Source organism: Gossypium hirsutum, chromosome A07, assembly GCF_007990345.1.
Source record: "Gossypium hirsutum isolate 1008001.06 chromosome A07, Gossypium_hirsutum_v2.1, whole genome shotgun sequence".
NCBI classification, from domain to species: domain Eukaryota; kingdom Viridiplantae; phylum Streptophyta; class Magnoliopsida; order Malvales; family Malvaceae; genus Gossypium; species Gossypium hirsutum.
In genome coordinates, this window is record NC_053430.1 from 62,060,366 (window position 1) to 62,084,537 (window position 24,172).

Genomic DNA, 24,172 nt, shown 5'->3' on the forward strand with positions numbered 1-24,172 from the left:
CACACTACGAGTAGTGATAAGTTCAATTTCCGACAAAGAAAATGGATGACACAACTAGAACACTAGGTAGCCAACGAATCCTTGAACGAAAATGGAGAAAAGTTTGCCTCACAAATGAGCTCTAATGAAAATTCACAACTCTTGAAATTCTATCCCAAGTAAGTCCAACCTTCAATGTGATTTATTTCTTCAATTAAGTTGCTTTCAAAGTCTTTGAAGTCTTCATGACCAACTAAAAAGACACCAGCTTCTTTGATGGAGAATTGAATGCATGTAGTGATTACTCATGAAGCAAACGGTTATGGAAGATAAAACAAAGATGCTGCCCAATTTACAGAAGAATAATGCTCTTCTTAATGATGTATAAAGCCTCTTTGTAACAGCCCCGTCTTTTGTAACCGAAATCTCTTGAAAAGTCACCTTATTGAATGCATAATAGCCTTTAAATGTAATGCATGTGAGCTGGGAAGTCACCTGCAATTAACACATGTAACCAACACATTTATTCAATTATTAAGCTTAAAACAAATTAACAACTAACTTAAATAAATGTACTAACACTTATGCATCATTTATTCTAGCAACTAGCTTAATTAAGAGAAGCATTATTAAATGAACTTTAACTCATGCATCTATTAAATCAAGTTCATAAAAACTTAATTTAATTAAACTAAAATGAGTTGAATTAATAACCAGCAACTCATTTATTAAACTAAGATGCTTAAATGCAATGATTAAAATGCAACTAAATGCAAAGCTGAAAAATAAAAAGTTCAATTTAATTGGAACGGGTTCAAAGAGCTAGAATTGAGCTGAAATCAGTTTGCAATATGTTGCAAGGAAACTTTATTGAACTGGTCCCAACTTGTTCTATTTCTCCAACCAAAGCCTCACCCCACAATTGGTTAACTAAGGCCGAAATGGCCTCTTTGAATTGCTTAGCTCGAGCTCGTGTAATTGGTCCTTGGGGTAGAACTGTTGAATCCTTGCTAGAACTTGGTGCACTCCTGGACGTGATCTTATCATTCTCCCCTCTTCGAAACAACTTGTCCTCAAGTTAAAATCTGTGTCAAAAGGGGTTAAATCTGACACGTTAAAAGTTGCACTAATGTTAAATTCACCAGGAAAATCAAGTTTATAAGAGTTTTCATTGATGCGCTCAAGAATTTGGAAAGGACCGTCTTCGCGAGGTAACAATTTTGATTTTCGTTGAGCCAAAAAATGCTCCTTGCGCATGTGAACCCAAACCCACTCTTCGGGTTTGAAGACCACTTGTTTTCATCCTTTGTTAGCGTTACGCACGTATGACTCAGTTCTTGCCTCAATGTTAGTTCGCACCTTTTGATGTAATTCTTTGACAAAGTTAGCCTTTTTCTTCGCATCTGCATGAACCAATCGATTAGTAGGCAAAGGTAATAAATCTAAAGGTGTCAATGGATTGAAACCATATACAATTTCAAAAGGCGAATATTTGGTAGTAGTATGGACGGAGTGGTTGTAGGCAAACTCAATATGTGGTAGGCAATCTTCCCAAGACTTCGATTTTTTACGGATGATGGCCCGAAGTAATGTTGACAATACCCTATTGATGACTTTCGTTTGGCCATCGGTTTGGGGGTGGCTGGTGGTCGAGAATAATAATTTGGTTTCTAATTTTACCCACAAGGATCTCCAAAAGTGGCTCAAAAATTTTGCATCACGATCCGATACAATGGTACGAGGAATGCCATGAAGTTGAACAATGTCTCTGAAGAACAAATTTGCAACATGAATAGCGTCATCAGTTTTAGTGCAAGCAATAAAATGAGACATTTTCAAAAAACGATCGACAACCACAAAGATAGAATCTTTCCCCGTTTTTGTGGCGGTAGTCCAAGAACGAAGTCCATGGAGATATCGACCAATGGAGCTTTAAGAATAGGTAATGGCGTATATAAACCATGTGGTTAAACCTTCGATTTAGCCTTTTTACAAGCTATGCACCTCTTGCAAACTTGTTCCACATATTTGTGCATTTGCGGCCAATAGAAGTGTTCTTAAAGGGTTGCAAGCGTCTTGTTGACTCCAAAGTTTCCCATAAGTCCACCACTACGGGCCTCGTGCACTAATAAGTCTCTATGATACGAGTCATAAAGGCCCAATCCAAGTTCAAGAACGTGATGGGCTCAAATTGCCACAAGGCCCAATAACGAGATCAAAGGCCCGACAAATGCGGTCCAAACTAAATGGGACCATTCAAGAGCTTGTTAGCAAGGCCTTAGATTCATACACAAGAGAACAAGAAAATCAAGATTCACTTTCTTGTTTTCAAGAAAATCAAGAAATCGAATCTTGGCCCAATTTTGCTGTTCGAAGAGATTTCAAGAATCAAGAAAATCAAGATTTCAAATCTTGGAAATCTTGGTCCAAGAAACCAAATCTTGCAGCCAAAACACATTGGATCTCCATTACGAGCGTCAACGACCCAATTTTGGTAGGAGATGGATCACGAGCCCAAATTCTTGAAGGCGAGGCCCAATAACCAAAATCCAGCCCAATCAAGAAATTTCTTCATACTTAGTTGAAAATCAGGCCAAAATGTCAAAGGGCCCAATTCGTAAACATCCTACTTGTTTAATTTAATTTTTTAATCTTTAGGAGAATTACATGTAAAATTCGGCCCAAAACAGCCCATATAATTGCATGGCTAAATTTACCTTGTTATTTTATTAATTAGGTTTAATTTTTATTAGTTACTTGTGAGATTAGGATTTGTTGGAGGCCTATATGATGTGATCCGGCTCGGTTGATTGAGTCGAGTTCACTTAAGTTGCCCGATCGTCGACGAGAAGTTCGTTCGAAATTGTTTTAAGATGAAGATTGTTTTCAGTTTAAGCGGAAGACTTTTAAAAGGGTTCAAAAGATAGGCTAAATTCGGATATTTTGTAGGTTAGGTTTAATAAGAAAAGAAATAAAGTTTATATTTAATAAATAGGATGGAGATGAAAAAAATGAACTTAAGTATTAAGAACGATTCAATACTATGTAAAGTATTGCCCCGGGACTTATATTGCTTAAGGTGGGTTTAATGGAAGTCGAAGATGGACCTTGACCCGTTACCTATAGAGAGGTAGGAACCAAAGGTATAAAAAGGTGGATGAACGCCACACCAGGATGGTGATAAGTTCAAAAGAGAACGATAGACGCCACTAGCACGCTAGATAAGTCAGATCGAAACTCGTACGAATTTTAGAGAGGAGAAAACTCACTCTTTGAACAAAGTTCATTCAAATGATCAAAAGTCAAAGTCAAAAGTCCTTTACAAATGAAAGAAAACAAATATTTATAGGCACATAGATGACCATTCAAATTCGGCATCTAGGTGTTCACACAATAATAAAAACGTTCACACTAATGTATTAAAATAGTTCATAAATTCGGCAGATTCATGCACTAGCTGAATGGACACTTTCTTCCCCCTTAGTTTGTGCATGAATGCTTAGTCATAAAGAAAGGCTTCAAGTGACTTGTATGTGCACCAAAAGGTTGCATTCATCTCCTTGGGACGTTCATGCACTTGTATGGACCATGTATCTTCATAATTAAACACTTTAATGGCATGTAAGTTCATAAATGGTAGCATGAACCTAGTAAATTCGTTCTCCCCTTTGTGCATGCACTTAATTCAATCAATGTGTTGAATTATTGAGTTAATTCCTTCCCTTGGACGTTCTTGAACCCATCCATGCATGTGTAGTAGCCTATAGGTCAATTCAAAGTGTGAACATGCTCAAGGAGCTCTATGGTCAACATAGAATTAGTTAGCAGCTACTTCTTGGCCGAATAAGTGCCTTGGAAAGTTAAGAGACAGCCACCATACATGCACTTAAGCCATTCATGCATTCTATCATCCCATGCATTTGATCCATTCATGGACTAGCCTTTAATGTCCATACATGCATTCGACACATGCATGAATTTGTAGAAACATTGCATCTAGCCGTACATGCACCAGCATTTAATACTTCTTCATTCATGAGTGTGGAATGCCCAAAAGAGATGTTTCTTCATTCATACATTGTACCGTCCAAAGGAATGTACCTACATGAAATAAACAAGTCATTAAGACATCTCATGAACATTCATAAATTCAGCATGATGTGAACACATTAATGTCATGCATTAATTCGGCTATGTGAACATAATCAATTTATATAATGACAATGATATATTAATAACAAATATTAATATAAGACAAGTTTAATGCTTAAATGAATATGTGCAAATTTTATTTAATGTATTAAAGACAAAACCGAGTTTAAACTAAAATGAGCTAAGTTTTAGCTCGTGAGCTAAAGTTGAGCTGAGGCTAAACTCCTAAGCTAAAGTTGAGCTAAGGTTTAGCTCGTGAGCTAAATATGAGCTAGGAGTGAGCTCGGTTTAGCTCAGGCAAGTTGGATCGAGCTTGAATAAGCTGGATTTGAGCTAGACGGAGCTCGTGGAGCTAGAAATGAGCTGGGATCAGCTTGCCAACATGTCAATGCTCGGCTTGACAGACTTGCTCGATGAAGTTCGCGGGGCGTGCTCGTATCATTCCCCCCCTCTTTTAGGCGACTTGTTCTCAAGTCGAGCCGTTTGTCCATGGGAGAACTTTGACTCATGCATGGTTTTCCTCGGTCAAATGGGATGGAAGATGTCACACAAACCTGAAAAATTCTTACCACAGCCAATAAAAAGAAACTCAAAGGAGTCAAATTCAAATGTGTTCGATAGTTCATAAAATATTCATTCAATCGAACATATGCCAAAAATCTCAATTGGACAAAGCAAGCATACATAAATTTATCAAAGAGTTTCGTTAGACCATCGTTACAAACATGAAAACTAAGTTGGATCAAGGGATAATTGGTTAAAAACGATGGTAGGCACTTAAACACATTATTCCTCATCCAAAACATTTTAATTTCTTTAATCGAATATAGTAACTCATTTGGTCCTTTGTCTTGCTCATGCAAGGTATGCCATGGCCAAAGGTATGCTAATTCTTCCTTTCGTTTTTGAACAACATGAGGGGAGTCTCCAAATTCCAACGTAATAATCACATCATCACAATTCCAAAAGGAAAAATCCATCACATCAAAGTATAAATAATTTCCAAACAACCAATCAATGGAATTTTCAACTTCAATCGAAGTGAGCAAAGATATTTGAAAATTTTCAGATGACTTACCTTGACGAATATGAAGAGAAGAAAATTGAGGATTGGGTTTACCTTTCTCAGTCAAAATGAATCTTCTCTCTTTGGATAGATAACGTAAGACAAACCTATTACTTCGATAAATTTGAATAGGTGGTGACGCACCATGACATGTCTTGCTCCTCGAGGGGTGGAATTCACAAAAATAAGACGGGTTAGTATTATCGAAAACTATGGACTTAAATGGAAAAGGAAAGTTACCATGGAAATTTGATTCAATTCCAAAAACATAGGTTGGCCTTACCTTCTCGAAATGAAACGAAAATTTCAAATGTGGCCAAACAAGGTGATTAATAAATGAATCAAAATTGAAACCCAAATCATTGAATTTCACCTTCTTATCAAAAATTCGAACTTCAAGCAAACATAATTTCAATGTAAATGATGCAAAGCGCTTAATGTTTCCATAAAATGAATTCATGTAGCAAATACCAGGCTTGAACACACAAACTTGATTAGGAATTCCAACAAGCAACATATTAGAAGAAGATATAATCAACTCACCACACGAATTATATTTCACTAGTTTAAACACACATGTTGATTTGACAAAACCGAGCATACCAAAATGCAAAGGTTCATACTTCAAGAGTATTAATCGGGAATGCAAATCACTACATGGAAATTTCGCACAAAAACTCAAAGATTGTTCATGAAGAACACAATTGCACATATCATGTGAAGATCTTTTAACATGGATGCCAAACAAAGAATTTTTAACGAACATGCAACTTTTCAAACAGGCAGATTTATCACAAATCAATTGAGCAGACATATTTAAACATAAAGATTTAACACATGAGTTCAAAAAGTTTGCAGGGTCAAACACATGAGAATTTTTACGTGACAGACTTTGATCAAACATGTTCAAAATTTGCTTAGGGAAAACTAATCCAATGTTGTCAACAAATTTGCCAATGTAGTAATCGTCATAAAAAAACTGTATATGGCACCTTTTAAAACAAAATCGTTAACAACAATAAGTGAACAAAAATTATCCAAATCAAGTGACTTTGATTCGATAAACAAAGAATCCTTACCTTCCTTACCTTCAATCGCAAGTGGGTGGTAGTCATTCGCGAACTTACCTTTTTCGAACAACCTAAAACACCTTTCGTTTGGAAGGTAATGTAGATGGAATTGGTCGCACAAACTTCTAGGAACCTGAAAAGTTAACTCACAAGAAGATCGAACAGGTGGGTTAGTGGAAATAATCCTCACTTGCTCACTTGTTTTCTCACTCGATTCTTTTTCTTCTGGATCACTCGTTTCTTTTGTTTCAATTTCTTTTTCATCTTCTTTTTCACTCTCAAATTTCTTTTCATTTCCTTTTTCATTTTCTTTTTGCTTTTCAAAGGCTTTTTCAAAGGCTTTTTCAAGTTCTCTCAAGATTCGCTCATTTTCTCTCTTACTTGCCTCTTGCCTCTCTTTTCTTTTTATTTCATTTTCTTTTTCTTCTCTTGCTTTTTCTTTTTCTTTTCTTTTCTTTGTTTTCTCTTTACAAGAATGTACAAAAGAACGAGGAGAATACAAATCTTGTTCGAAAGATGAAGAACTATTTGCATATAATTCACAATCAAAACTTCGTGAAGAATACTCCGGGTAAGATTTCTTTGAAGATCTAGTAGGAGTATGTCTTTCTCTTCGAACGCCATCTTGGAATGAATCAAAATCATAATCGGCTTCTCGTCTTCTCAAATTTCTTGATGAAAAGGACTTTCGATCGAAGTCACTTCTCGAATTCGCTGATGAATATGCATCATAGTATAAATCTCTTTGTCTCGAAGTAGATGGCAAAAAGGAATCACGATAGGAACTTTTTCTTAAGTAGTAGTCGGGGGTATATCTCCGTGGGGTTCTTGGTTCCGTTTTACGACTTGAAGAAACTCGATCACTTTGGTCTCGTTTAGTCGCCATTCTTCGCTTTTCTTGAACCAAATATTGGTATTCCGATTCGGTGAACTCTTCGTATGACATGATTTTTGTTGCTAAAAAGAAAATGTTAGATCACAAAACAAAATAAAAAAAAATGAAGTACCTCACCACAAACCTCACAATTTCGCTCGGAAAGAAAATTGGATAACACTCCACTCGTGTTTACACTTGTCTAATGGCTTTTGCTCGCTCTAATGTACTCACCACTCGTGCCTTTTTCCGCTCGTCTCACTCTCGTGAATTCGTATTTTGTTTCAAGAAGACTTATTGCGGCTTAGAGGGTCGGCTTCAAATGGGTTACAAGGGATAACGTCGGGTGTAGGGTAGGCTAAATAAAGAAAATAAAAATCAAAGTATGTATGGCGTTTTGGGGGGGTAGAGGGAATGGTAGAATGAATGGATGCTCGGAAGCAACAAGAAGCAAAATAAAACTTACAAGACTTTTCACTTTTTTTTTATTCTTCAAAAAAAAAAATTTTTTTTTGAATTTTTTTTTTGAATTTTTTTTTCAAATTTCCTCTTCTCTTTTTTTTTATTTTTTTTTCAATTACAATATGCTGAAATACAAAGGAAGAAGAGAAGAAAAAAAATTACAACCTAAATTTTTTTTCACGTTACGAACCTACTCTGAGCTTGGTACGAACGTCGGCATTCCTCGTTTTAGTAGCTCTGATACCAAATGATGTGATCCGGCTCGGTTGATTGAGTCGAGTTCACTTAAGTTGCCCGATCGTCGACGAGAAGTTCGTTCGAAATTGTTTTAAGATGAAGATTGTTTTCAGTTTAAGCGGAAGACTTTTAAAAGGGTTCAAAAGATAGGCTAAATTTGGATATTTTGTAGGTTCAGTTTAATAAGAAAAGAAATAAAGTTTATATTTAATAAATAGGATGGAGATGAAAAAAATGAACTTAAGTATTAAGAACGATTCAATACTATGTAAAGTATTGCCCCGGGACTTATATTGCTTAAGGTGGGTTTAATGGAAGTCGAAGATGGACCTTGACCCGTTACCTATAGAGAGGTAGGAACCAAAGGTATAAAAAGGTGGATGAACGCCACACCAGGATGGTGATAAGTTCAAGAAGTCGGGTTGACGCCACTAGCACGCTAGATAAGTCAGATCGAAACTCGTACGAATTTAGAGAGGAGAAAACTCACTCTTTGAACAAAGTTCATTCAAATGATCAAAAGTCAAAAGTCCTTTACAAATGAAAGAAAACAAATATTTATAGGCACATAGATGACCATTCAAATTCGGCATCTAGGTGTTCACACAATAATAAAAACGTTCACACTAATGTATTAAAATAGTTCATAAATTCGGCAGATTCATGCACTAGCTGAATGGACACTTTCTTCCCCCTTAGTTTGTGCATGAATGCTTAGTCATAAAGAAAGGCTTCAAGTGACTTGTATGTGCACCAAAAGGTTGCATTCATCTCCTTGGGACGTTCATGCACTTGTATGGACCATGTATCTTCATAATTAAACACTTTAATGGCATGTAAGTTCATAAATGGTAGCATGAACCTAGTAAATTCGTTCTCCCCTTTGTGCATGCACTTAATTCAATCAATGTGTTGAATTATTGAGTTAATTCCTTCCCTTGGACGTTCTTGAACCCATCCATGCATGTGTAGTAGCCTATAGGTCAATTCAAAGTGTGAACATGCTCAAGGAGCTCTATGGTCAACATAGAATTAGTTAGCAGCTACTTCTTGGCCGAATAAGTGCCTTGGAAAGTTAAGAGACAGCCACCATACATGCACTTAAGCCATTCATGCATTCTATCATCCCATGCATTTGATCCATTCATGGACTAGCCTTTAATGTCCATACATGCATTCGACACATGCATGAATTTGTAGAAACATTGCATCTAGCCGTACATGCACCAGCATTTAATACTTCTTCATTCATGAGTGTGGAATGCCCAAAAGAGATGTTTCTTCATTCATACATTGTACCGTCCAAAGGAATGTACCTACATGAAATAAACAAGTCATTAAGACATCTCATGAACATTTATAAATTCAGCATGATGTGAACACATTAATGTCATGCATTAATTCGGCTATGTGAACATAATCAATTTATATAATGACAATGATATATTAATAACAAATATTAATATAAGACAAGTTTAATGCTTAAATGAATATGTGCAAATTTTATTTAATGTATTAAAGACAAAATCGAGTTTAAACTAAAATGAGCTAAGTTTTAGCTCGTGAGCTAAAGTTGAGCTGAGGCTAAACTCCTAAGCTAAAGTTGAGCTAAGGTTTAGCTCGTGAGCTAAATATGAGCTAGGAGTGAGCTCGGTTTAGCTCAGGCAAGTTGGATCGAGCTTGAATAAGCTGGATTTGAGCTAGACGGAGCTCGTGGAGCTAGAAACGAGCTGGGATCAGCTTGCCAACATGTCGATGCTCGGCTTGACAGACTTGCTCGATGAAGTTCGCAGGGCGTGCTCGTATCACTATATAAGCATTGGCCAGCCACCCTTTGTAAACACATCTTATTATTATTTTTTTCTATCAAATTTCAGATTTGTTGAGTGCAGAATTTTCTTCGGGGTTTTCTCCAAGAATTCTCTCTTGAGTTTTCTTTAGAAGTTGTTTTAACAATCTTTTGATTGTGGGAGCCATCTTCAACCTTCTTCTTGCCATCGATATTCTTTGGAGGGGAGATTAGAGCCGTTTGAAGGAATTTGTGAATTCTTTCGGGAATTCAAGGGTTCTTAGGACTTTTCTTTATTTCTTGCTGTTTCGATTTGTTTCTTTATTCCTACTTGTGCCGATTCATCATCTAATATTTTGCTGTTCTTGTTTGTGTTTCAGCCTTGATTCAAACTCCAAGAACTCTTCATTTAATCGGTTTTTTATTGGCCACATATAATCGACTCAAAATTCCCCAAAATTTAGGGTTCTTGCCGTTTTCTATTTCTTCTTGTTGGGTGAAATTCGGCTGCTGAAATTTGGGCAATTCATATTGGGTGTTCAATTGGACCGAATCGCAACTTAAATTCACTTCTTGAACTGTTCAATTTCACCTATTTCTTTCTTTTCTTTTTTTTGCCGTCCAAATCCCTAATCTTCCAATTAAAAATCTGATTGTTTCAATCTACTTACTGTTTTGGTGTTCTTGGCAGATTCGGCTTGTGGGAGTTCATTATTGGGAATCAATTTCGTGTTCTTGGTTTCAAGAAACCTCTTTCATAAGTGTTTCGTTCCTTGATTAGATCTTGCTGATTTTTAGGGTTCTTATTCCAGATTTTAATTTTCCAGATTTAATCTTGTTCTTTGTTTGATTTCAGATCTGTTCGTTTAGAGCTTTCGTAGGAGTTTCTCGTGACTTGGCAACTCGATCTTGGTCCGCGCGTATTCCTCTATCATTTGGTATCAGATTTTGGGCGTTTTGGGTGTTCTTGGTTGATTTCTAAACTGATCTCTATTTTTTAAATTACAAACAGCAGTTTTACCCAGAAAAATTTTTGAAAAAAAAATCATTTGAGTGGGTAAACGTTTTCTGATTGATCTGAAATTTTACATACATATTTTTGGCACTGTGATTGAATATAAAAAAATTATTCCCGCAAAAAAAATCAGTCAAAAAAGTCCAAAAAATCAAAAAAGACGAAATTCAATAAAATTTTAAAAAAAGATTCAGCGGGTTGAATTTGGTGCCCAAAATTTCCAGATCAAAAATTCAATATATAAGGACACTCCAGATTTATTTTCGTGATTTTTGGAGATCGGGAACACCTCGAACGAAGTTGTCAAGTTACTCCGCAGTTTTTCGGGTTTTCTGTTTTCAGCAATTTTTATTGATTCTTAGCTGTAGGTTTTCATTTGTTTACCTTTATTCTTCCTTTACGTTATCTAACACCTTCTTGTTTCTTGTGTTAGTAGGATTTAAACGTGTGCACAACTTCTTCCTCGGTGCAACACGAATCAATTGGTGTCTCGTCAGTTTTTGGCATCCTAGTGCAAATTAGGATTCTTTGGTAGTTTGGTTCACACTCTCTAATTGGTTGATATAAACTCTGATAAAGAACTCACAAGATTGAATTCGACCTCATTGAGAATTTGATTTTTCTTTTTGAGTGATTAATGGTGAGGTTTGCTAACTTTTATTTTTGAGTGTTGAGTGTTTATTTTTTACAGGTTTTGAAGATGTCTAAAGGTGATAATAATGATGCACTTATGAAAATCCAACAACAGTTAGACGGACATACTGCTGCAATCACACAAATAAATGCTACACTTCAAGCATTGAATACTACTTTGAATGAAGTACGAGTGAATCAAAAACATCAATATCGAGATCCAATTAAGGAAGATAGGGATAACCAGCCCTATAGGTGCAGCCCTCAACGTGTCCCTAGAATGGATGATGATTTTCATGATCGTGGACAACCTTCTTTGGCAAAACTGAAATTCACAATTCCCCAATTTCGTGGTAAGAATGATCCTGACGCTTATTGTGAATGGGAATCTAAGATTGAACTCATGTTCGGTATTATAAATGTCCGGATGATGAAAAGGTAGCGTTAGCAACACTGGAATTTTCTGATTATGCATTAAGTTGGTGGACTCAACTTGGGGTAAACCGCCATCGGAATTATGAAGGTGAGATTTCGACATGGGATGAGTTGAAACAGATTATGCGTAAAAGGTTTATTCCACCTCACTACTATAGAGAAATTAAAACAAAGTTGAGAAGACTTATCCAAGGTAGTAGGACGGTGGATGAATATTTTAAAGAGATGGAGATGCTCATTCAGAGAGCTAATGTGGAGGAAGATGAAGAAACAACTATGGTTCGATTCATTGATGGTTTGAACAGGCCGATAGCTAATACATTGAGGCTACAAACTTACATTGATTTGGAAGAAGCAGTTCACAAAGCCATTGAGATCGAGCAACAATTAAAGGAACAAAGGTTTGGGTCCTTATCTACTTCACAATATTATCGAGGTAACAATTCCAATTCTGATTTTAAGAGTTCAAAACCACCTTTTGTTACTAACAAGTCTTCTTTGAGTAATGGAAGTAAACAATCAGATTGGAAAAAAGGGGCTCCTGCAAAAACGCAAACACCTTCTAAGCAGCCCAATTTAGGTGATTCGAGTGCGAAGAGGACTCGTGAGATTGAATGCTTTAAGTGCAAAGGGCGTGGTCATTATAGTAGAGAATGCCCTAACACGAGATTACTTCTTCTAAAAGATAACAGTGAGTACACTTCCGACTCTGATAATACAAATCCAGATATGCCAGAACTTGTGGATGACAGTGATAATGGCGACGAGTTGTGATATGATCCGGCTCGGTTGATTGAGTCGAGTTCATTTAAGTTGCCCGATCGTCGACGAGAAGTTCGTTCGAAATTGTTTTAAGATGAAGATTGTTTTCAGTTTAAGCGGAAGACTTTTAAAAGGGTTCAAAAGATAGGCTAAATTCGGATATTGTGTAGGTTCGGTTTAATAAGAAAAGAAATAAAGTTTATATTTAATAAATAGGATGGAGATGAAAAAAATGAACTTAAGTATTAAGAACGATTCAATACTATGCAAAGTATTGCCCCGGGACTTATATTGCTTAAGGTGGGTTTAATGGATTGTCGAAGATGGACCTTGACCCGTTACCTATAGAGAGGTAGGAACCAAAGGTATAAAAAGGTGGATGAACGCCACACCAGGATGGTGATAAGTTCAAGAAGTCGGGTTGACGCCACTAGCACGCTAGATAAGTCAGATCGAAACTCGTACGAATTTAGAGAGGAGAAAACTCACTCTTTGAACAAAGTTCATTCAAATGATCAAAAGTCAAAAGTCCTTTACAAATGAAAGAAAACAAATATTTATAGGCACATAGATGACCATTCAAATTCGGCATCTAGGTGTTCACACAATAATAAAAACGTTCACACTAATGTATTAAAATAGTTCATAAATTCGGCAGATTCATGCACTAGCTGAATGGACACTTTCTTCCCCCTTAGTTTGTGCATGAATGCTTAGTCATAAAGAAAGGCTTCAAGTGACTTGTATGTGCACCAAAAGGTTGCATTCATCTCCTTGGGACGTTCATGCACTTGTATGGACCATGTATCTTCATAATTAAACACTTTAATGGCATGTAAGTTCATAAATGGTAGCATGAACCTAGTAAATTCGTTCTCCCCTTTGTGCATGCACTTAATTCAATCAATGTGTTGAATTATTGAGTTAATTCCTTCCCTTGGACGTTCTTGAACCCATCCATGCATGTGTAGTAGCCTATAGGTCAATTCAAAGTGTGAACATGCTCAAGGAGCTCTATGGTCAACATAGAATTAGTTAGCAGCTACTTCTTGGCCGAATAAGTGCCTTGGAAAGTTAAGAGACAGCCACCATACATGCACTTAAGCCATTCATGCATTCTATCATCCCATGCATTTGATCCATTCATGGACTAGCCTTTAATGTCCATACATGCATTCGACACATGCATGAATTTGTAGAAACATTGCATCTAGCCGTACATGCACCAGCATTTAATACTTCTTCATTCATGAGTGTGGAATGCCCAAAAGAGATGTTTCTTCATTCATACATTGTACCGTCCAAAGGAATGTACCTACATGAAATAAACAAGTCATTAAGACATCTCATGAACATTCATAAATTCAGCATGATGTGAACACATTAATGTCATGCATTAATTCGGCTATGTGAACATAATCAATTTATATAATGACAATGATATATTAATAACAAATATTAATATAAGACAAGTTTAATGCTTAAATGAATATGTGCAAATTTTATTTAATGTATTAAAGAAAAAACCGAGTTTAAACTAAAATGAGCTAAGTTTTAGCTCGTGAGCTAAAGTTGAGCTGAGGCTAAACTCCTAAGCTGAAGTTGAGCTAAGGTTTAGCTCGTGAGCTAAATATGAGCTAGGAGTGAGCTCGGTTTAGCTCAGGCAAGTTGGATCGAGCTTGAATAAGCTGGATTTGAGCTAGACGGAGCTCGTGGAGCTGGAAACGAGCTGGGATCAGCTTGCCAACATGTCAATGCTTGGCTTGACAGACTTGCTCGATGAAGTTCGCGGGGCGTGCTCGTATCAAGTTGGTCGAACCACCAAAGGAAGGGGACTTTGCTAATTTTCAATGCCTTGTAGTTCGTCGAACCCTTAACATTCAGATAAAAGATGATGAGAGCCAAAGGACCAATATTTTCCATTCTCGGTGTTTTATTAAAGGTAACTTATGTTCACTCATTATTGATAGTGGGAGTTGCTCGAATGTAGTGAGTAGTTATTTGGTGGATTCTTTAAAGTTGCCTTGTACCAAACACCCTAAGCCATATCACCTTCAGTGGCTTAATGAATGTTCCGAAGTTAAAGTTACGAAACAGTCCTTAGTCACTTTTAAACTCGGCAATTATGAGGATGACGTATGGTGTGATGTAGTCCCCATGCATGCGGCACACTTGCTCCTTGGACAACCTTGGCAATTTGATCGCGATGTTACACACCAAGGTAAACTTAATCAATACTCCCTTGTATTTAAAGGCAAGAAATTCACTTTTGCTCCTTTAAATCCTACTGATGTATATAAAGATCAATTGAGGATGATAAAATTTTGTGAGGGGGTAAGGGAGAAAGAGCAAGTACAAAAGACAGAGAGAAAAGAGGCTAATAGTAGTGGAAAAAGTCAAAATTTAAAAAGCCCAAAGGTGAGTGAATCCTCTAGTGGTAAAATGAGCGGAAAAAATCTTTTGGCAACAAAAAAAAATGTGAAGAGAGCCCTACTTAATAAACAGCCTTGTATCCTTGTGAGGTTTAGGCAAAATTATTTATCTTTATCTAACATTAACGAAAATTTGCCTAGTGTGTTTCAATCTCTTTTGCAGGATTATGAGGATGTTTTTAGTGAGGCCCCTAAAGGTTTACCACCTTTACGAGGGATAGAACATCAAATTGACTTAGTACCCAGAGCTTCAATCCCAAATCGACCAGCCTATAGATGCAATCCCGAGGAGACAAAGGAATTGCAAAGGCAAGTGGAGGAATTACTAGACAAAGGGTACATTCGTGAGAGCCTAAGTCCTTGTGCTGTTCCTGTCTTATTGGTGCCAAAGAAAGATGGTACGTTTCGTATGTGTGTTGATTGTCGCCCAATCAACAAGATAACGGTAAAGTATCGACACCCAATCCCTAGACTTGATGATATGCTTGATGAATTACATGGTTGATTAATATTTACAAAAATTGATTTAAAAAGCGGTTATCATCAAATTTGAATGAGGGAAGGGAATGAATGGAAAACAGCTTTTAAAACAAAATTTGGATTGTATGAATGGTTAGTTATGCCTTTCGGCCTTACTAATGCACCTAGTACATTTATGAGATTAATGAATCATGTTTTGAGGCTACATTTGGGTAAATTTGTAGTAGTTTACTTTGATGATATTTTAATTTACTCAAAGTCATTAGATGATCATGTTTTCCATGTTCGAACCGTTTTGGATATTCTACGAACTGAAAGATTATTTGCCAACCTTGATAAATGCACATTCTGTTGTGATAAACTAATATTCTTAGGTTTCATAGTTAGTGCTCAAGGTATTCATGTCGACGAGGACAAAGTTAAGGCAATTAAGGAGTGGCCGACTCCTAAATCAGTAACTGAGGTGAGATCTTTCCATGGTTTAGCCAGTTTTTATAGACGATTTGTGAAAGATTTCTCTACTATTGCTGCCCCATTGACTGAAGTTATAAAGAAATCAGTGGGTTTCAAATGGGGTGAAACCCAAGAAAAAGCTTTTCAAACTCTAAAAGCTAAGTTATGTTCTGCTCCTTTGCTTAAATTACCTGATTTTGCTAACACTTTTGAACTTGAGTGTGATGCTTCAGGAATTGGAATCGGCGCCGTTTTAATGCAAGATAAGCAACCTATTGCTTATTTTAGTGAGAAATTGAACGGTGCACAGTTAAATTACTCGACTTCTGACAAAGAACTATTGGCATTAGTTCGTGCACTTCAAGTATGGCAACATTATTTGCTGCCTAATGAGTTTGTCATACATACAGATCATGAGTCTCTTAAATGGTTAAAGGGACAAGGTAAGTTGAGTAAAAGACATGCCCGATGGGTAGAATTCATTGAAACATTCCCTTATGTGATTCAATATAAAACAGGTAAAGATAATGTAGTCGCAGATGCTTTGTCTAGACGATATACTTTAATAACTACATTGAATGCTAAAGTCTTAGGGTTTGAACATATTAAAGAGTTATATGATGATGATACTGATTTCAGCCATATCTATAAGAATTGTGGACATACTACTTTTGAAAAATTTTATCTTGTAAATGGCTTTCTTTTTCGTTTAAACAGGTTATGCATACCAAAGTGTTCCATGAGAGAATTGTTGATTCATGAAGCCCATAGTGGGGGACTAATGGGACATTTTGGAGTGGCCAAAACACTAGACATATTGCAAGAACACTTCCATTGGCCACATATGAAGAAGGATGTGGAAAAGGTATGTTCCAAGTGCATTACATGCAAACAAGCAAAATCTAAGGTAATGCCTCATGGCCTTTACACTCCTCTACCGATTCCTACTTCACCTTGGGTAGATTTATCCATGGATTTTATTTTAGGTTTGCCTCGAACAAAAAAAGGAAGAGATAGTATATTTGTTGTTGTTGACAGGTTTTCAAAGATGTCACATTTTATTCCTTGTCACAAAACAGATGATGCTACACATGTGGCAGACTTATTCTTTAAAGAAGTGGTAAGACTTCATGGCATCCCTAAAACAATTGTTTCTGATAGAGATGTCCAATTCCTTAGCCACTTTTGGAAGGTATTGTGGGGTAAGCTTGGTACTAAATTGCTTTATTCTACTACATGTCACCCCCAAACTGATGGTCAAACTGAAGTAGTTAATCGAATCTTAGGGACTCTATTACGAGCTGTTGTGGGAAAGAACATTAGAAATTGGGAAGAATGCCTACCATTCGTTGAATTTGCATATAATAGATCTATTCATTCTACAACTGGTTATTCCCCATTTGAACTTGTTTATGGTTTTAACCCACTAACAGTACTTGATCTTGCGCCATTACCTCTTGAACACGTTATGAATTTAGATGGCGAACAGAAAGCTGAGTTGGTGAAATCCTTACATGAGAAGGCTAGACAGCGAATAGCCAAAACAAATGATGCCAACACCAACAAAGCAAACAAGGGGCGCAAACGGGTTCTACTAGAACCCGGAGATTGGGTTTGGGTCCATTTGAGGAAAGAACGATTTCCTACAAAAAGGAAGACTAAGTTGGACCCAAGGGGCGATGGGCCTTTCCAAGTACTCGAGCGGATCAACGATAATGCCTATAAAATTGATCTACCTGGTGAGTACAATGTAAGTTCGACTTTTAATGTGGCTGACTTGTCCCCATTTGATTTTTCAGATTCGAGGATGAATCTTTTTGAGGAAGGAGGGAATGATACGAGTCATAAAGGCCCAATCCAAGTTCAAGAACGTGATGGGCTCAAATTGCCACAAGGCCCAATAACGAGATCAAAGGCCCGACAAATGCGGTCCAAACTAAATGGGACCATTCAAGAGCTTGTTAGCAAGGCCTTAGATTCATACACGAGAGAACAAGAAAATCAATATTCACTTTCTTGTTTTCAAGAAAATCAAGAAATCGAATCTTGGCCCAATTTTGCTGTTCGAAGAGATTTCAAGAATCAAGAAAATCAAGATTTCAAATCTTGGAAATCTTGGTCCAAGAAACCAAATCTTGCAGCCAAAACACATTGGATCTCCATTACGAGCGTCAACGACCCAATTTTGGTAGGAGATGGATCACGAGCCCAAATTCTTGAAGGCGAGGCCCAATAACCAAAATCCAGCCCAATCAAGAAATTTCTTCATACTTAGTTGAAAATCAGGCCAAAATGTCAAAGGGCCCAATTCGTAAACATCCTACTTGTTTAATTTAATTTTTTAATCTTTAGGAGAATTACATGTAAAATTCGGCCCAAAACAGCCCATATAATTGCATGGCCGAATTTACCTTGTTATTTTATTAATTAGGTTTAATTTTATTAGTTACTTGTGAGATTAGGATTTGTTGGAGGCCTATATAAGCATTGGCCAGCCACCCTTTGTAAACACATCTTATTATTATTTTTTCTATCAAATTTCAGATTTGTTGAGTGCAGAATTTTCTTTGGGGTTTTCTCCAAGAATTCTCTCTTGAGTTTTCTTTAGAAGTTGTTTTAACAATCTTTTGATTGTGGGAGCCATCTTCAACCTTCTTCTTGCCATCGATATTCTTTGGAGGGGAGATTAGAGCCGTTTGAAGGAATTTGTGAATTCTTTCGGGAATTCAAGGGTTCTTAGGACTTTTCTTTATTTCTTGCTGTTTCGATTTGTTTCTTTATTCCTACTTGTGCCGATTCATCATCTAATATTTTGCTGTTCTTGTTTGTGTTTCAGCCTTGATTCAAACTCCAAGAACTCTTCATTTAATCGGTTTTTTATTGGCCACATATAATCGACTCAAAATTCCCCAAAATTTAGGGTTCTTGCCGTTTTCTATTTCTTCTTGTTGGGTGAAATTCGGCTGCTGAAATTTGGGCAATTCATATTGGGTGTTCAATTGGACCGAATCGCAACTTAAATTCACTTCTTGAACTGTTCAATTTCACCTATTTCTTTCTTTTCTTTTTTTTTGCCATCCAAATCCCTAATCTTCCAATTAAAAATCTGATTGTTTCAATCTACTTACTGTTTTGGTGTTCTTGGCAGATTCGGCTTGTGGGAGTTCATTATTGGGAATCAATTTCGTGTTCTTGGTTTCAAGAAACCTCTTTCATAAGTGTTTCGTTCCTTGATTAGATCTTGCTGATTTTTAGGGTTCTTATTCCATATTTTAATTTTCCAGATTTAATCTTGTTCTTTGTTTGATTTCAGATCTGTTCGTTTAGAGCTTTCGTAGGAGTTTCTCGTGACTTGGCAACTCGATCTTGGTCCGCGCGTATTCCTCTATCACTCTAACAGAACCACAAGAAATGCAAAGTTTACCTTGTTTAAAAAGAAAGCCTTCATACCTATAAAATTTTTCAACCACACCATTCTCGCACGCAACAAAGATCTCACCAAAATCAGAATTGTTAGTGTAAGAGTCTTTTAATAAAGCAAAACCAAGAATTTTGGAGTCTAAATATGTCAATAGAGTGTACCTTCTCGAAAGCACATCAGCCACTATGTTATCTTTACCTTTTTTGTGTTTTATAACATAGGGAAACGATTCAAGAAACTCCACCCATTTTGCATGACGTCGATTCAATTTGTGCTAGCCTTTAATGTGCTTTAAAGCTTCATGATCTGAGTGTATAACGAACTCCTTTGGCCATAAATAATGTTGCCACGTCTCAAGGGCTCTTATGAGCGCATACATCTCTTTATCATATACCGGATAATTGAGTATAGCTCCACTAATCTTTTCACTAAAATAGGCAACAGGTCATCCTTGTGTCAAAACAGCTCCGATTCCAACTCCTGGGGCATCACACTCAACTTCAAAGGTCTTCAAGAAATATGGAAGGGCAAGTAAAGGAGCGTTAGTAAGAAAATCCTTAATTTTAACAAACAACCTTTCTTGCTCATCATTCCAATAGAAAGCAGAGTTCTTTTTAATGACGCTCTTAAGAGGGACAGCAATGGTGCTGAAATTAGGAACGAAACGTCAATAGAACTTGCTAGGCCATGAAAACTCTGGACTTGCATGATACTTGTTGGCCTTGGCCAATCTTGAATGGCCTTGATCTTTTCTTGGTCTACCTCGAGACCTTCCGCGCTAACCACAAATCCTAAAAAGACAACTTTATCATAACAGAAAGAACACTTTTTGAGGTTAGCATATAATCTTTCTTTACGTAAAACTTCCAAAACATATTTAAAGTGCCTTACATGGTCTTCAATCGACTTGCTATATATCAATCTATCATCGAAATAAACAACACAGAACTTACCAATAAAGGGCATTAACACATAATTCATTAACCTCATGAAAGTGTTGGGGGCGTTGGTTAGGCCAAATGGCATGACCAACCATTCGTATAGCCCATGCTTGGTCTTGAATGTCGTTTTCCACTCGTCTCCTTCTCGCATCCTAATCTGGTGGTAGCCACTTTTTAAGTCAATTTTTGAAAATACTTTGGCTCCGCTAAGTTCATCAAGCATGTCGTCAAGGTGAGGAATTAGATGATGGTATTTGATGGTGATATTGTTTACGGCTCGGCAATCTACGTACATTCTCCATGTTCCATCTTTTTTTGGTACTAGCAAAATAGGTACAGCACAAGGACTAAGACTCTCACGAACATAGCCTTTTTCCAACAGATCATTGACTTGCTGTTGTAGTTCATTAGTCTCTTCCGGAGTAGCTCGATAAGTAGGACGGTTTGGAATCGCAGCTCCCGGAACAAAGTCTATTTGATGTTCAATTCCACGAAGTGGTGGTAGACCATTCGGGACTTCCTTCGGGAAAACATCTTTAAAATCCTACAACAAAGACAAAACAGAAAAAGGTAGGGTGTTGGGTAATTTGTTAGTAGAAAACAAGGTTTCCTTGTACATGAGTACAAGAACAGGGTGATTCATTACTAACGCTTTTCGAATATCACTAACTTTTTGCAAAGACACTCATTTTTTTGATTTCCTTATCTTTTTCTTCTTTTTCTTTGCTGATTTTCTTTTCGCTCTCTTTTGTTTTCTTTTTCTTATTTTTTTACAATCTTTTTTTTTCTTTCTCTCTCATTTGTTCAACGGATGCCTTCAACTTCAATTGGTCATCATAAACTTGTTTGGGAGTTAACGGTGCCAATGTAACATTCTTTCCCATAAACTTGAAAGTATACTGATTGGTATACCCGTCGTGTAGCAATCGCCGATCAAACTGCCACGGACGACCAAGGAGTAGATGGCCTGCATGCAACGGAACAACGTCACATAATACTGCGTTCGAGTACTTTCCAATGGTGAAAGAAACGAGTACTTTCTTGGTCACTTTAAGTTCTCCACCATCGTTGAGCCTCTAAATTTTATAAGGGCTCGGATGCTTGGTAGTTGGCAAACCAAGCTTTTCAACCATCATCGTACTTGCTACGTTTGTACAACTGCCGCCGTCGATGATGACACAACAAACTTTTTCTCCTACTTGACATCGGGTATGAAATATGTTCTCCCGTTGTAGCTCGTTATCCATGCATTGGAGACTAAGACTCCTTTTGACAACAAGTAGTTCTGCTTCCATAGGCTGTTCTAAGTCCTTCTCAACTTCAAAAGCTAATTTAGACTCCTTTCCTTCTTCATCCTCCGTCTCAATTTCTCCATCGGCATGAATCACCATGGTCCTTCAATTTGGGCACTGACTGGCTATGTGTCCTCTCTCGAGACATTTGAAACACTTGACGTCTCGATTACAATTGAAAGAAACCTCGGGTGCCTTGCCTTTGTTTACTTTGGTGTTAGGCTTGTTGGTTTTTTGAGGTGCTATGGTATCCTTTCCTCGAAATGTTGGAAAATCTTTACTCGAACTTTGGCCCCACTTGGATGTATTAGAAGTGGAAGAACCTCAGCTTGGGCTTTTACACTTGAGTTGCTTTTCTACCTTGATGGCCATATGAACCATGTCCACCACTTCAAGGTATTTGATATGAGCTCGCCCATGAAGATAGGTACCGAATCCATGGAGTTGCCTTTGGGGCCAATTACTCGAGCACGTGCCAAGAAGTTCCAAGATGCTGTAGCAAGCTATATTGCTCGATTGTGGAGTGATGGGTTGATTGCCCATAAAACGCCCAGCTCAACTAGCTTGATTCGCAATTTCCTACAAGCTGATTTTAGCTTGTGTCAGCTCAATTTAGCTCAATTCGGCACTTAATTAGTTCAAGGAGCTGATTAAATTTATTTTTAATAAATTTAATTAGTTGTGTTAGTTTAGAATCAGCTCAAATCATTTAATTAAATAAATGTGTCTTAATCTGGACATTTTTAATTCAGCTTATTAAATATGTTTTATATTAGTACATGCCTTTAATATGTCCATATTAAGTCATAAATTAAATGTGTTTAGTTTAATTACAAAGTTTTAATGTGTCTTGACTAAGACAAATTTATTAGTGGCTGCTAATTAATTTGTCTTAGCCAAATTAATGTGCAGAATTTTAATATGTCCAGCTGCTGATTTCATGAGTATTAAACTTGTCCTAATCACATTTATTTGATGTTTTTTCAGCTAGCTTAATGGCAAAGAAAGCTCATAAAGAAGGAGCATGTATTTGGGCACATGCATGGACGGCATTTAAAGTGCAGCTGCCTTGTGTTTCCAACTGACTTTTCGTGCAGCTCAATGGACTTCTAGCTGCTGTTTTTGAGCTTCTCCAAGGGCCAATTTCGTGGAGAGCAATGGCCAAAGAGTGCCTCACAAATTCCAGCAGCCAATTCATGTGGAGGCTATTCATATTCGGCCAAAGAAGCATAATTTTTGAAGCTGTCCATTTCTCTTCTCCATAGCAGCAATTAAGCTCTTTTAAAACATTAACCGAATGTGAATTTTCTCCATTAAAGGGGCCAGCCGAATCATCTTTTTCTAGAAGGTTAATTTTCAGAATTTCATCACGTGAATGTAACTAGGAAATTTCTAGGAAGTTTCCTCAAGAAACTTAAGGCATAAGGATCTGATTAGATAGGCTATTCGGCTGCCTTAGTCAAGCTATAAATAGGTCATGTAATTCACATTTTGAGGTTAATGAACAATTTGATAGCTTTGCTAAATTGTGAGGTTGTTTTCAACTCTCGGTATTCTCCAAAAACTTGTGAGACTTATCAAACATCTTTATGGCGTCAAACTTGTTTTTGTTTCTTCCCGAACTTATCACTTTAATCCCAAAAGTGTGGCGTTCGATTCATACTAAGGTTCCTATCACCATTGATAGTGGGTCGAAGTTTCTTTCCATTTAACAAACCTTCCATCCATCCTTACCAACCTAAGCATTCTCCTAAGTTACGGGTTAACACATTCCTATTGTGTTAGTTCGGCTTTCGAATCCTTAGCCAAATTGCTTCCATTGTTTTCTAATTCATTTCCTAAACCAACAAAACCCTTTTGAGCCTAAATAAACCTCTTTCTTCTAGCCTATTTTGTAAAGCCTCAATTTACTCCTAATTCACGATCGGGCGATCTTTACGACTCAATTCGATCTCGAGGTGAGGGCGTATCAAGTTGGTATCAGAGCTAGCTGAATTGGAGTAAGAATCATCGTCTTCGGTATTACGAGATTGTAAAATAAATTTTGAAAAAAAAAACAAGTTTGTATTCAATTTATTTTTTTTCTTTTTCTTTGTGTATTCAGTATTAAAAAAATTTGGAATTAAAAAAAAAAGAGAAGTGATTAAAATTCATTTTGAGCTTGTAAAAGCATTGCTTGTTGCCCGAAGGACCACATCTATACAGCCACACTAATTTCCTTCTATTTTCTTTGATTGTTAGCCTACCCGATCCTAAAATATTACCCTACCAAGCCACATCTATTTTGTAAGCCGACCCCAAACGATTTTGATTTGTCAAACTTAGTTTGCGGAGAATTTTGGGAAGTGAAAATTGAGTGGTAAAAGGCAAGAGAGATTAGTGAGACTATTAAAGAGTAGAAAAGCCAAAGTGAGTGTTTATTCTTGTGAGTGATTGGTGAGTTCTTGTTGTGATTCTTTAAAGAACTTTTTTTTTTAAAAATGTCACGGAGCCCGGAAAGGAATCCAAACGAGGGAGGTGGATTTCGTCCAATAAGAAACGTTGGAAGGGGAGTGCCGGATCTCACTTTGCAAGCCATTATGCAATAAATGGAGCGAATGTTTGATCGCAAGCTTGAACCAATCGAAGACCGCCTATATCGAGTCGAAACCCGAAGGCAACGCGAAGTGACTCCGGAAG